Genomic DNA, 10171 nt, shown 5'->3' with positions numbered 1-10171 from the left:
ATAAGATGAAAAATGGGGGCCTCTGTGAAGAGGCATTTGGGGAGCCCATGGCCTCCAGTCCTGGCACTAGGGGAGCTTTGGGCAGCAGGGGCTCTGGGTCCCAACTGTTGGAAGCAAAGAATCAAAGAGTTAAAAGAGTACCGCAGCCCCAAATGTGACATAAAGTCCAAGGTTCCCCTCAATGTAGAGCCACTGAGGGAGATCAGAGGCCCATGTGGAAAGAATGATTCATTTGTCTGTTTGGAACATAGCAAAGAGTTTGGCTCTGGTGAGCCCCAGTCCCACAGCACCTGTTGGGTATTGAAACTCTCCTGGGAGCTGCCCTTGAAGCAGGCTTAGGCAAGTTCTGTCTCCAGGTGAGGATGCTTTGAGAGGAATCCATACGGAAGCTGGTGATGTTACTCCACCCAAGAAGGTTGGTGTGTATCAAACAATATTTCCTTCCAGGGCACACAAGAGGATAGCTGCTATTCAGAAACGAGAGAGAGTGGGAGTGGGGTTTGTGTCTGCACAGAGCCTGTGATACAGCCTGGTGTCGTTGCTGCCAAAACGTGAAAGCAGCTGGAGAATGAAAGCTGATTATCAGGAACCGAATAAGGTGACTCAGGCCATATATGCTGCCATCCCAAATATGGCTCAAATATTTGAAAAACGGAATACAGCACTTGTTTAGGGCCATGACATACCATCCTGAATTTTGCAAATGTTCTACAGCATACCCCTAGGCCCAGGGTCATAGAACCTCTTTTTCTTCACCTGGAATGGCCAATAATGTACGTTTTCGAGCTTTTTCCATTTTGTTTCATGTATAGTGTCCGGGGATTTTAAGTTGTACTTATCGGGAAGAATAGAGACTGGTATATCTAGTCTTGTCTTCACCAGAGCAGAAATGCTTAGTTGTGAATGAATTAAACAGAGCTATCTCTAGCTTGCCCATTATCCATGCAGAGATACCAAATTACTGATATAAGTCGCCATCTGAGACTCTACTCCAGGTGGTGGCATCTCTTCCTGGGCAATGAGGCCTTGGCTGTGGTAGTGGGGAGAGATGCTGCCACTCGGGTCTTGAGCTTCCCTCTAGCACAGGGATGTGCCCTGTCTGTGGCAGAGAATATATCTACAACAAAATCTCCTGCAAAGCCAGGAAATCTCTCTAGAGAGACAGAAGAGAAAGAAAACAATTTCACTGAAGAACCATTAAACCATATTTTGATGCACAAAAGAGGCAATCACTTAGCACTTTGCAAGAAAGAAGGAAATCCCACACTTGTGCATAGCCAGGCAGGTACAACCAGTGCATGCATGTTCCCGAGATAAACAGTCACCAGTCCTCAAGGAAGGGACTTGACAGCACTGTTTTCACATGTCCCTCAAGGGTAGCCACTGGGCTCACTAATCGCATTTACGACAAGATCAGTGTCTCCTAGTTTATGGCAGGAGTAGGTTAGCAAGTTAGAAATGGGCACCGGTGGAAGTTGGGCTCCTACGCTCTCATGGGAACTCTCTCCCTTAATGATTCCATTTCAGAGAGGTGGCTCCCATGCCTTTGGAAAAGATGGTCCTGCTTGGAAGCTGGCAAAAGGCTACTAAACTTTTGAATAGATTTCCATACATCACAAAGGGACAGAGAAGAAATTCATAAGGATAATTTTTCTTTAAAAAAAATGCTCTGAAAGAAAAAGGCAGGGTTCCTTTTCCCTTTTGCAATGGGACAAGTTTGTTTAATTGGTAATTACCCTTGTATCTGCCAATGGTTCAATGACCCCCAATCTTCTACTCTCCAGTCTTACCTCTAGTTCAGCCACTACTTCCCCCTCTCGGGTATTCAGCCCTGTGTCTCCCAGCCGCCCTTCTCCTAATATTCTCAACCCTGTTTCCTTAACTCGGAGCTCTGCCCGGATCCTCCCTCCATGCACTGCCTCCTGGACGCTCTCTACAGACTCTGAGCTGGGGCATCCAGGGGATCGCCTCCCTTGGATTCAGCCTCCAGGTCACTGTCCTGTGCTCCTATCAGATACTTTCCAGGGTCTGGGCACATTTGGGCCTCATAGTGGATTTGGATTTCTACTTGTTTGATGCCAGAGGGAGTCTGGACTTTGTTCATTCGCATATACAGAAAGCAAAGCTCTAAATTGATTTTGAAATTCTTCATTATTAATTTTGGACTGAGATAATTCTCTATTACTTTGCAGTGACACAAATACTGTAGTTCATTTCCTGGTAGCTAGAGTTTTAGATAATTATTTTCACTACCATGATTTCCCATATTTAATCAACTCACAGGCAAGGCATAAATACAGAGATGGTCTCATGTTAGAACACTTTTTTCTTCAATTTTCTGAATTAGCTCTCTTCTCCCACCAACCCACAATCTTTCTGTTCTAGCCTCAGTCACTCTTGGTATCCCTGAGTTTTTATTCTGGGGAACAAATGCGGATCTATAGATGATGGATATATGACTCATTATATGTGAAGCTTTTGCCAAGCAATCCCTGATGACCAGGTGACCCAAGATCTTTTCTCAGGGAAGATCGCTATGCCTGAAACAAAGGAAGAACACTTCCAGGGCAGAAATAAGAAATACTCAGCCTGAAGATCCTTTCACTCATTCACTTTTCAGGTGCCTTTATCCATTGTTGAGCATGATAAATATCCAGACGTGCTTTCTAACATGTCCATGAGTTTAAGGATTAGGTGTTACTTCTCCTAGCGATCCTAGTTCTTGCCCTTCTTGTTTAAGGTTTCATCATCTCCCACCGACAGATACAAGAGCATACTTAGGGTTTAGAGGGGATCTTTGAAAACCACTCAAACACACACTGTGAGTAGTTTCAAGGTGTACTCACATTTCTCTGTCCCTTCCAGGCCAGTCCTTGGAGACATCAGGAAATCCAGACCTTCCTACAAGAATGGGGATTCCTTGGAAAGAGTTTCACTTTGAGTCAAGAAAGAGGAACCATGGTGTCAAGGGCAATTGTCCAGGGTCCAAGAACAGGGGCACAAGGAAGAGCTGGGCTGACGAAAGTGTGGCAGTCCTGGCTCCCACTTCAAATGCTACCGCTGCCTCTAGACCCTCTCAAGATGGTGACTTTTCTTGGTCCCAATACCTAAAAATACGCAAAATTGGGAAGATGTAAACTTCTCCATTCTATTTCAGACATGTCTTGGAGGAAACCCATATATCTGAATGACCAAAGAAAAGTATGAGACAAAAATGTAAAAATCTATTCCAGGCCATTCACAGTGTTTTGCTGGTATCCTCGGATCCACATGCATTTCAAGAAGACTGAAGTGTGCCAAGCCTGCAGGGCATTGAAGAACGTCTGCCAGGCCTGCCTCTTAGTCCTAGAGTATGGCCTGTCCATTCAGGTTCATGATACAGAATTGTCTTTAAAAGATCAGATGCCATGACTCATGCATGTAATCCCAGCACTTTGCAAGGCCGAGGTGGTTGGACCATGAGGTCAAGAGATTGAGACCATCTTGGCCAACATGTTGAAAGCCTGTCTCTACTAAAAATACAAAAATTAGCTGGGCATGGTGGTGTGCGCCTGTAGTCCCAGCTACTCGGGAGGCCGAGGCAGGAGAATCACTTGAACCTGGGGGGTGGAGGCTGCAGTGAGCCAAGATCATGCCACCGTACCAGCATGATGGTGAGTGCACCTTGAAACTACCACCGTACCAACGGTATGGGTGCCACCAGCCTGAGTGGCAGAGAGAGACTCTGTCTCAAAAAAATAAAAAAGAAAGAAAGAAAGAAAGAAAAAAGAAAAAAGAGATTAAGAGCTTCATTGTAGTTTGCAGTTGCATTAGATGTGTTGCCGTCTCTCCATGGTGCAATGTGGCTGGGTGTCTCCCATGGACTGACCCCCAAGAACAATTCACCTATATGACTCTTCTGGCAGCTTACAGGGAATCCAGCAATACTTTCCAGAGGGCCCTGGGCCAAAGGTGTCTACTTGAGTGTGAGACAGACAACTTCCCACCCTTCATGTACCTTCTGGAGCAGGACAGGGAACTCTCACTGGGCACCCTGCCCCAGGCAAAAGAGAAGGGAGCTAGTCTCAGAGGGTGTGGCCAATTCCCAGGCTCCTGGAGGACTTCAATTTTATTGCAGACGGAAACCACTTCTTCCTCATTTTCAGTCCAACCAACACACTTGGTGGCTAGAGAAACTTCACTTCCCGTTTCTATTTATATACATTTTAATATATATATATATATATATATATATACACACATACACACATATATATTTATTTACTTTACACGAGCTGTGTGTTTAAACAACCAGTTGCTGGATTTAAAGAGGAACATATCTGGGATTCACTCAGTTCTTTTAAGTGTCACTTAGTCCTGTGTAAGGACAGCTTTGCCCTATGGGTAACAGCAACATTTTAAAAGTTATAAAATTGTCCTTAGTTTTGCAATAGACTATTTAAAAAAATAAAATTCTCCCATTGAACAATGTACGCAAAAATTGTTATGGTTTTTTCTTCTCCCTGCACCAAGCCTTAAGGATCATTATTTTGCTGCTGTTAAAGTCCTGAAATATGGAGATAAGAGGTAAGTGAGCGTCCCCTGGTGGAGAAAGGGAGTCTTTTTCCAGAATCAGTGTTTTCCCTCGCCTGATGTCCTTTGGAAATCACTCAACACAAACCGCTGGTCATTTGGTACAAGCAAGCAAGCAAGCAAACAGAATCATCAGTATGCTTGTGCGGCTACACTCGATATTTGATGTACAGTAAAGGAACGAGGAAGGGGAAAGTGAAGAATAGAGAAAGGGATACTGGACCAGCCAGACGTGGTGGCACCATACTGCAGTTTTCCACATGAGAACGTCTGCTTGGTCTGTAGGAACAGAGTTCTAGGGTAAAGCAGCAGGTGTGTTCTCAGCAGACACTCCTGTCTGCTTCTGGAACACATCAACTGTATCTTTGTCCTCCATTTCCAGCTGTGCAAATATGTCTATTTCACTGATTGGCTCCCAGGAGAACCAATCAGTGAAAGTAGAATCTGATCAGCATCCTGGACAAACTCTGCCTTTCACCAAAGGCTTCCACTCATTCACTAAGTGGTGTGTGCCTCTTCACCATCAACTGCACCCCAAGACCATCCTACTCGCCTCCTTCAAATTCACAGGATTACTGCTCTTGGCCTTGTCTTAGGCTCTTTCTGTCATAGAGGAGGCTGAAGGCTCTTCTTCAGCTTCAGCTTCATGAAAGATGCCCAGAGTATGCCGCAAACTAGCAAGCCAGCAGCCCCTGATGTCTTAGGTGGAGGAGGCAGCAGAGTCTTCTTTGATGTTTTTATCACCATCTTTATAGCAAAAGCAGCAGCAGCAACTACAACTACTATTTTTAATTGTGGTAATAATAATGATCACACCTACAAAAATGATGAATAACAATAATTGTAATTGCTGGCCAGGCGTAGTGGCTCATGCCTGTAATCCCATCACTTTGGGAGGCTGAGGCAGGTGGATCATTTGAGGTCAGGATTTTGAGACCAGCCTGGCCAAGATGGTGAAACCCTGTCTCTACTAAAAATACAAAAATTAGCTGGGCATGGTGGTGCACGCCTGTAATCCCAGTTACTCGGGAGGCTAAGGCAGGAGAATTGCTTGACCTCAGGGGGTGGAGGTTGCAGTGAGCTGAGATCCCACCACTGCACTCCAGCTTGGGTAACAGAGTGAGACTTCATCTCAAAAAAAATTGTAATTGCTGATATATTCAGTTTATATATAGATTTATTATTTGTAATGTTCTATAATTTAGTAATATGCACGTTTATTGTTTCATAAATATCAGGACCCTAAAACACCCGACCTAATGAATGACTCCCACCTGTGGACTTATGACTGCCCACCTGCTAGTGCAGATCTTCTCACCACTCCATCCAGAGCTTCGATCTCTCTGGTCAACCTTCTGGGATGATGAAGGAGCTGAAGCACTCATATGATCTGATTGGGGTCTTGGCAAACAGCTTGACTTGTTGGAAATCAAAGGCTGACTTTAAGACATACTCAGATGTTGGGCTAAATTGAGGCAGGAGGAAATGTCTTCTCAGCAGATCTACCTTTGTGTCTCTTGTTTTCAGAGTAAAAGCCTGTTTCAGGAACAGTAGTTTGATTTGGTCTGTGTTAAAAATCATAAGCAGCCTACAAATACTGAACGGGGATGAAAGTAATTTGCACACATGTTCAATGCATTATATGTGCTTTCAAATCTCTCCTATGATAAGAAATGAAAAGTTATGCCTTGATTTTTTAAACTCAGTCGTCAGCCATTCTGCCAAAATATTCTATATGTTTCCAAGACATTTCAGAATCATTCTCTGGTGGAGATTATTCCCAACTGTGCTAGAAGGATGAGCATCTCAACAGAACCTTTATTCTACTTCAGAAGAGTCACTTTTTAGGATCTCACAGGCCTAGGGAAGCTGCTTGAATTGTCAGGTCTATGGAGGTGCCTGGGCTTTGGAGTCAGGCAAAGTTGATCCTGAGTCGCAGTCCAGCCACTTAGTAGCTGTGGCACTTTGGACGAGTTCCTTGACTTGGAACAGTTATATAAAGCTTGTTGTAAGAAAAGGCAGAATGATACAGATTGCCAAGATGACAGCAATTCTGCATCCCCTCTGGTATCCATGTCCTTTGGAATATGCTTTTACAGCTGCTCCAACAGAGAGGCAGAATCTATTTCCTGACACTTGGATCTGGACTGGCCTTATTTGTTCTAGGCAATAGGAAGCTATGAATATGGCAGTGTGACAGTTTGGGGTCTAGGGATGAAAGTCATTGAATGTTTCTGCTTTTTCTTTTACAACTTGCCATCTCCAAGAGAACAAGCACATGTCAGCCTGCTGGAGGATGAGCTCCATGGGGAGGAAAACCAAGGTGCCCCAGTTGACAGTCAGCTCACCCCCAGAGCAGAGTCACTTAGTCAACCAGCAGCTGACCACACATGCCTGAAGCAGCCCAGCCAAGACCAGAAGAATGGCCCAGTTGAGTCCAGCCTAAATGACTGAGCATCCCAATCATGAGCTAATAAGGTTTAGGGTGGTTTTTTATGCAGCAATAGCTAACTGAAACATACACCTGTGCAGTCAGGATCTCAGGATTCTAATAACAGGTTGGTTACTACTAGTTACCTGGCAAACAGGCACTGTATAGGTACTGATTTCCTTTTCCCTTTATTTAAAGCCGGGCCTCTTGTTAGATGGGATAAGTTATACAGAAGTGCATGTTGACATGCTTGGTGCTTAAACTCACAGTCCCCACACCACAGGAGGAAACAGCCAGCCATAGCCTAACCAGCAGGCAAATTGCTGGCTGCAAATTGAAACGCAAATTGCAAAATAAAAAGTTTGCCTTTATTCCCTCTGCATTCAAACTTTGGAGGTCAAGGGTGTGGACAGATCTGAAGGCGGGTTCCTCTTCCTGAAGCCCTACACTCTTTGTTCACTGTCTGGCCTTTAGAAGGGTGAGGGACCCCTGCCCAGCAGCAGGTGGGCAGCAGAGGTTGACCTATGGACACCTCCTGACTGCAGTCCCAATTCTGTCACTGGGCCCTCTCCCACCCTTGGGTGCAAGGAGAGAGGTGGGCTGGATGAGGGTGTTCCCTCACGTCTGGCAGGAAAGGAAGTCCAGGCCCTCGACCTCCCTGAGGTTAGACTCACCAGGGCCCTCAGAGCTGCTCTTAAATGCGGCAGCCACTGCCCACGTTGGGCTGCTGAGCTCTTTGGGTGCGGCTGGTTGGAACTGAGATGTGCTAGAGGTTTAAATACAGAGTGACTGTAGAAGATTTAGTACCCAAACACCTTCATTGATAATTTTATATTGCTCACATATTTAAGTGATAATATTTTTGATATATAGGGTTTAAGTATTACCATCAATTTCACCTGTTTTCCTTTCATGATGCCACTGTAAATGTCACATGCGGCTCACATTTTATTCCTGTGGGATATTTCTGACATAGAGGACTCCCTCCCTTATCAAATCTCATGGTGCCTCCTCAAGGGACCAGAGGCCATGAAGTTAATGAAAGCTGAAATTTTAAAAGAATCGTTATTATATAATTTCCAATTTTAAATATTAAAGACATACTCATAAACTGATGTAATCTTATGTGTAAGGTTAATGCCAATGTTCCTGGCAGCTCCAGGGCCCAGCATAGGAAGTCAGCCCAGGCTGAAAAGGGCTGCAGACAACAATCAGTCATTCACGCCTCCTTCCGCCACACCTGGGATAGCATCTGCTGTCACTCAGGGGGAGAGGGGGCGGGGCCTGGAGCCCTATCCAATCAGCGGCTCCGTGGTCGAGCCTGTCCAATCAGGAGCGCAGCCGGAAAAGGGGGAGCAGTTCCTGTGTTCTCGGCTGGATTTTCCCTTTGACAGGTGAGCTTCCGTGCTTGGTCTCGGCTGCTCTTTCTCCTGTGTTCCACAGCCTCCTTTGCCATACGACCTGCATGTACTCGAAGGTCCGTAGAGAGGATACCGGGGCGCTCCTGAAGCCGAGAGTTGGTGAGTCTGCTGGGCCGAGCTTCCCGAGACGCGGCAGGGGGCCCGTGGGAACCGGTGGGCACCCGGCCCTCCCTGGGGCAGCTCTGAAGTCTGGACCCGGACTCTTCTAGGTCCCATGGTGCGGCTGGGCCGGCACCTGGGACCCCGGGCGTTTCGTTCCGTCCCGTCCCGTCCCTGCGCAGAGGCCTCGGCCCTGCCTGGAGCCCGGGGCAGCCCCGCGCCCGCAGCCCCGCGTATACCCACGTTGTGCGGCGATGACTGGAGGGCCCTTAAGGGTGAAACCCGCCTCGGGGTGCGGGGTTAGGGCTTAGGAGGAGGTGTGGTCCGTGGGGTCCCTGGTCCTTCTTTCTTGTGTTAAAATTTAAACTCGGGTTTGGTTAAAACGTTAAAGATTTTATTCGAGCAAATAACGATTCATGAATCAGGAAGCCATAACCTTGGATTGTGGTTTGGGGTCCACCGGAGGGGCTTGAAGGAAAGGGTTTTATAAGGTGCATGAGGAAGCAAACCCAATTCAGTAATTGATTGGCTACAGTTATGTAGTCCCATTATTTGAACTGTCCAGGCGGAAATTTCCTGGTTATGTAATCAAAGGTTAATTGCTGGTTTGTGGTTGGTTAAAACTGTTTTGTTTTCCTTTAAGTTATTTACAAGAAATGCATGAGTTACGTTTCGGTTTTCTTAGGTAGAAACCCAGGGCACTACAGTCATTTCAGTGTAAGTGCCTCCCATTTAATTATTTTAACACTCCACGGGGGGACTGATTTTCCCTGCATTTTTCAAATGTATGGCAAGCAGGGTCTCAAATCCACCACCCTTTTCTCCCAACCTAATTCTTCTACGGCTTGCAGTAAAATTGTAAATTTTCACTTCCTTTCCTGATTCTCAACTGCTGGCTTCCCCTGTAATTCACAACATTGTCAACTATTTGCTCTTTATTGTAGATTTCAAGCAGATGCAGTCTGACCATTAGGGCCAAGGCCAAATTGCAAAATAAAAAGTTTGCCTTTATTCTACTCCATCTACATCTAAACTTTGGAGGTCAAGGCTGTGGACAGATCAGATTAGTTCCCTCCTCCTGGGGCTCCACTGATCTCTGGGAAGGAGGATGGGCCGCAGGTGGGCAGCAATATTTCACCTGTAGTCACTTTCACCTAGGCCTTGAAGGCTGAGTCAGTGTTTGTCTGACAGAATGGGATGTCAGGGGCAGAACGGAAAAGCACAGAGGTGAGAGGGCAGGTGTCAGGTATTCCCAGGCTTCTGTGATTTGGGGAATGTAGACCTCAGTGGAGGAGCGGCAGGAGCTGGGATTGCCTTTAGGCTGGTGCCTGAGAGCACTGGCTTAATCAGCTTGATTTTGACGGGGCCCGGTAGCTCATGCCTGTAATCCCAGCACTTTGGGAGGCCGAGGCAGGTGGATCATCTGAGGTCAAGAGTTCGAGACCAGCCTGGCCAACACGATGAAACTCTGTCTCTATTAAAGATACAAAAACTAGCCAAGCATGGTGGCTGCATGTGTCTATCCCAGCTACTTGGGAGGCTGAGACAGGAGAATTGCTTGAACCCAGGAGGTGGAGTTTGCAGTGAGTCTAGATCATGCCACTACACTCCAGCCTGGGGAACAGAGCAAGACTCCGTCTCAAAAAAA

The 10171-nt window shown here is 46.2% G+C and overlaps 1 long non-coding RNA gene across 1 annotated transcript in view; it reads left to right on the top strand.

Moving 5' to 3' along the window:
* Positions 1-8366: 8366 nt before the first annotated feature.
* LOC108293925 overlaps positions 8367-10171 on the top strand; it is an 8382-nt gene continuing 6577 nt past the window's right edge. Inside the window, exon 1 of the long non-coding RNA XR_005197856.1 lies at positions 8367-8523. This is a non-coding gene — a long non-coding RNA (uncharacterized LOC108293925). The remainder of the gene's footprint in view (positions 8524-10171) is intronic.

Source organism: Cebus imitator, unplaced genomic scaffold (assembly GCF_001604975.1).
Source record: "Cebus imitator isolate Cc_AM_T3 unplaced genomic scaffold, Cebus_imitator-1.0 Scaffold552, whole genome shotgun sequence".
NCBI lineage: Eukaryota > Metazoa > Chordata > Mammalia > Primates > Cebidae > Cebus > Cebus imitator.
This window is presented reverse-complemented; position numbering and strand designations above follow the sequence as displayed.